The sequence below is a fragment of the Sphaeroforma arctica genome (genome assembly GCF_001186125.1).
Source record: "Sphaeroforma arctica JP610 unplaced genomic scaffold supercont1.255, whole genome shotgun sequence".
Lineage (NCBI taxonomy): Eukaryota > Ichthyosporea > Ichthyophonida > Sphaeroforma > Sphaeroforma arctica.
In genome coordinates this window covers 5435-10868 of record NW_014040303.1, presented here as the reverse complement: position 1 = coordinate 10868, position 5434 = coordinate 5435, and positions in this window count along the sequence as shown.

Sequence of the window (5434 nt, the reverse complement as noted above, 5' to 3'; positions counted from 1 at the left end):
TGGGAGGTCGTACCTATACTGGCGAATACTTATTAATTTGTCAGATGATGGAGACTCTGGGGGCTAACCTTTTTAAGAAGGTTAATGATGATATTATCGCCTATGGTGATTTGCGATCTATGCCTTGGTCTGTCTTTGAGAAGATAGTTCAAAAGCATACCAACCTATCTACTAGAGTACTTTGTACCTCGAGCTTTACCCAGCCCGATAAGCGTACCGCGATAGAGAATAACACTGCGCGTAATACTAAGAAACCTCGCACTACTGCTGGAGGTGGTAAAGACTCTACTTCTACAGAACCAAAGGGTGAAAGGAAGGAGAGAGCACCTTGCAAGAAGTGTGGTTATACTCTCACTAAACGTGATGGCAAGTGGAATGGTAAGCACGACTCTGTTAAGTGTGCACCAGGCAAGCCAAATTTTGGACACTATATGAAATAGTGTACTACTTGCAAGGGTACTAACGGTTGGCACAAAGATGATTACAAGGACATACCGGACGTCCAAGTTAAGCTCTGACAGTTCCATATGTGTGCACTAGAGCAAGATTATGAGAAAAAGGTCAATAAAATCTAAAGGATATGAACGTATATTTCAAACCGTTTATGTAAATGAAGAAAAAGATATAGCACTTTTTGATCCATGGGCTGAAGTCTCTGCTATCTCACGCCGAGTAGTCTATGCTACAGATATGGCTATCCAGAACGAAACAACTAATTTAATCTTGGGAAATGGCATAGTTACCACTTGCGAAGAAGCCATTGACTATGCACACATAATGTTGTCAGATAGAAGAGAAGTAAAGACTCACCTAATCGTTACTGACATGTCTCAGAGATACGATTTAATTATATGTATGACTGATCTTCTCAGTTTAGGTATAACTCTCACTGGTCTGCCAAATGGGTTAGACCCAAATAAAGATCAGTCAGATGATAATATGTTAAAGATACCTAAACCTCCGGAAGGTGAAGCAAAGGATATGATTCCGCACTTTACCGATATAACTATGGACTTAATTATACAAAACAGGAAGATTGCAATAACTGACTGGTGTATGTTTAAGTTCTCTAACGGGTAGATTAAGCTTGACTTAACAAACCGTCGACTTCTCTAAGTTAAAGTGTCCTTCACATAACTACGTGAGTTGGAGACACAAAGACGCTGTCAAAACCCAAATTGAAGATTGGTTAAAACAGGGTTTAATTTAAATCAATTATGATGCAACCCCAGTTAACTTAGCTCTCTTAGTGGTCGATCAATATAAATCTGATGGAGCGTTAAGTAAACAAGAGTAGTACTAGACTTGTCGCCAATCAACAAACAAATTCCGCAACATAGTTTTCCCTTACCAAAGATAACAAGATACTACGCAAAGTGGAAGGTATGACTATCCTTGTCCAAGTAGACTTAAAAGCTGCATTCCATCAATTATAAATATATGACTACTTTTCCTTTACTTGGCAAGGTAAGAAGTACCAGTTTAAAGGTGCACCTGAAGGCTTACACATGTTACCTTCTTTCTTCCAACAAGTTATGATGTAACTATTTGCGGACCTGTCAGATAACGTATCAGTATATTTAGATGATATAGTTATCTTTACAAAGACAGCACATGAACATGCTTCGCTTCAGATCGAGCGGTAGGTGGTGTGCTATACCAAACGATAATGGTAAACCACGCTACATACAATTATTTATCAAGAGATATAATAAGAGTCAACGGAATTACCCTACCGTTAAACAAGAGCTCCTTGCTATTGTTACTGCGCTAAGACAGTTTAAAGACTACCTATATGGAAGTTACTTCACTGTCGCCTGTGATCAATGGTCTTTAACATATTTAAAGGAGATGAACCCTGATTCACAGTTGGTGAGCCGCTGACATGACATAATTGCTAAGTTCGCTTTTAACATTACACACATACCAGGAATACATAATCATCTTCCTGACATGCTCTCTCGACTTGTCCCCGACTACCAGAAAACAGTTAAAGAGTTTTTAGCAACCGATTGGATGCTTAATAAGAAATGGTTTAACCTCGCTCAATCAAGATGGGTTCCATTTACTATTGATATGTTCGCCGCATAACAAACAGGTTTCTGATTATAGGTCGTTGACTCATCCTAAAGGAGATGCCTTTCAACTTGACTTCTCAAACCTTGGCAACTTATCGCACAGTTGTTAAATTATGTTAATATTACTATAATCTACCATTACGCTGTGTTGTCCTTTACGTAGCTCCGACCCATGGATACATGATTTAATTAATATGATACAAGACGAGCCTATCTATGTCGACCGCGAAACCGACACGTTCTGGTATCAGGGATCCTATTCTAAAAAGAAGAAACCTTTGAAACACACCATCGTTTGTCGCATCGGTCCTGCAGATACCACTAAGTGGAAACCCTCAACCGAGTTCTTAGCTAAACTAGAGGTGTCTAAGGAGTTTGAACAAAAGCTCAAGACTCGTACAACACATGCACCGAACAAGAATGCAGTCGAGGTACTGCCGATTGAGACGGCATTAGAGCGTAAAATCATGGAACTAGCTAAGGCCATGGATCAAAGATTCAAAGCTCTAAGAGAACCTGAAGCTCGCACTCAACTACTTAAAGCGCTGCTTAAAGAACAGCCAGGAGTTGCGAAAAAACTGAAGAAGATACGTTGTTAATTACGTATCTCAGGAGTCTACTCCTCCTGATACTGAAGTTACCCTATCTAACGGGACTATGGCTCATCCAGCCAGCGCTACACAGAATCTGACTGACTTAGACGAGCGCAAGAGTAGAGTTAAAATAATACATAATTTAACTCATCGAGCATATGAGCATACTTATAAGATGGTTATTCGTGCAGGGCTTGATCACCCGGCGCTGAAAAAACCATACGTGAAGTATACCGACGCTGTACCGATTGTGAAAAGAACCAGATCAAGCGCTACGGTTGGGCACCCCTAAAAAGGGTGACAGAAGACCAACCGATGCGCCGAGTCATAGTCGATTTGGTTAAATTCCCGCGATCCAAGCATACTGGCGATGTATATATCTGTCATCTCATATGTGTGGCTTTGGGCTATAACTTGCTTTATGCAATACCGAACAAACGCCCGCAAACAGTGGCAGAGATATGCTGTCACGTCTTTAATGACTTCGGTTTCCCCCGAGTACTATATTCTGATAACGATAGTGAGTTTTTTACCGACGTAATGGAGGCACTTATACTCGTATCAGGCATGACCCATAGGCGTGGTGTTCCTTATAAACCTCAAACGCAGGGTGCAAATGAGACACGTCATAGAGAACTAAAGAAGCTATTGCGTACCGCACTGGATGACGTTGAGGATATGTGGCCTTATCATTTGAAATGGGTTCAGACTCAAATGAATAACTGCATGAATCCTCAAACTGGAACACTCCCGTTTCACCATTTCTTTGGCCGCTATAGTGAATTACAAGCAACGTTTGACAAAACTGCGCCCGGGAAACACGTTACTCCGTGGCTACAAAAGATCGAGCTTATGCAGAACGTTGTTTACCCCTGTTTACTCGAGCACAAAAATCGTGTCCTACTTAAAGCGTATGGCCGATGGAATAACACTAAGAACATTGTTCAGTTCAAAGTTGGCGATTATGTTAACATTATAAATCGCAATGCCAACGTTACCGAACTCTCTTCTAAGACAATTGGACCTTTTGTTATTGCCTACCATGATGAGAAGAGTGATACTTACGAAGTGAATAACATAGATGGTACTAGCGCAACTAGTCTAGGCACTCACCGTATCCCTACCTCCGAACTCCCATTCGCTCGCTCATTTGATTCTGATGTCCCAGTTATGGAGTCACAAGTCAAAGATATAATTGACATAACATCCGAAGACGGTTACATTTACTACAAACACGTTTTATGAATGGGACAGTAGCTTGGCTAAACTCCGATGCGTTTCGTGAATCTCGCGACTTCCTTCGTATTTTTAATAAGAAATGGAATAAGCGTTTGCATAAGAACACATGAGATAAACGGAAAGGGTTTTCTCAGGTGACTACAAACCCGGATGGATATGAAATTCCCTATTTGCCACCTACTTCCTATGTGACTAAACTTTCTGATCTGCTTACCAACATAGCAGAAAATTCTTCGAACTTACTTACTAATAAAGAACAACCTTTGGCTATTACCTTACCAAGTAATAAACGTAAGGCGCCTACATCGGAAATGGTTACTGGACCAAATACTAAACGACATAGAGTACAACATGAGTCTTGAACTCGTACATATAGGCACATACTTACTCGATAAGCCATGACGAAACCGGTTTATTATGATTTTCGCTATACGAACTATATCGTTCCTTCACGTGCGTCCGTAGTCCTAAAAGCTACTGGGGGCTATGTAGAAATACGGCCTCCGGTCAGTCTAAAATATCAAGATCAAATGAGATAACACATTGGTTTTTATTTGTATTTAAAAAAATTTAATACAAGTTCTTTTTCCAATATTTCGAAAGTGTTCTAAATTCACTTTGATGGCTCCAATAACCGGAGTATTTGGTATGAAACATTTACTTGGATCTATTTGAGACGATAGTAGATGTAAGATATTATGAACTAAATTTTATAATCTCTGAACTACTACTTACAGGTTTTAGTTTTCCTGCCAATCTCTAAAATCTAATAAGTCATATTCTTCTTTATAACTTTTCCTCAGATAGAACTTTATCTATATTAGCTAAGGCGGTTCCAAATCAATTTTTGTTTCTGCTGATTCCTTCCTACTTTGTTGTGTTGAATACGAAATGACTACGGGGCGGGAACATTCCTGACTACGCCGTGGGAACTTTCCTGACTACGCCGTAGGAATTTTCTTGACTACGCCTTGGTAAGTTTTTGACTACGCCTTGGTAAGTTTTTGACTACGCGGTGAAAACTTTCCTGACTACACTGTGGGTGGAAACTTTCTTGACTACGCCGTGGTAACTTTTGACTACGCGGTGGGTACTTTATTGACTACGCCGTGGGAACCTTTTATTCATCCTACATACTTTGAGTATGTCACACATACACTCTTTAGTATTGAAATATACCAGTATTAGACTAGTCTTTAAGCAAGTGTTAAGTATAGTAGTGGTGTTATATAATATAAAAGTATAGTCAACAATGTCGGGTGGAAGGTGCTGTGTGCGTGAGTGTGGAAGGCGAGCCGTTGTGGGCAAGATCTCATTGCACCGATTCAATGCGGTTTGTATGCATCAGTTAGCTGGAAGGACGAAGCCGTACGCTAGTATGAAAGTTTGCAGTGTTCATTTCTCTGATGATCAAATGGTAGTTTATAAGAATGTAAGCGCCCTAGGATTGGTTGTGTGCCGGTCAACGAGTTGCCTGAAAGATGACTACATGTTGAATCAGATTCAAGTATTGATGTCCATGCA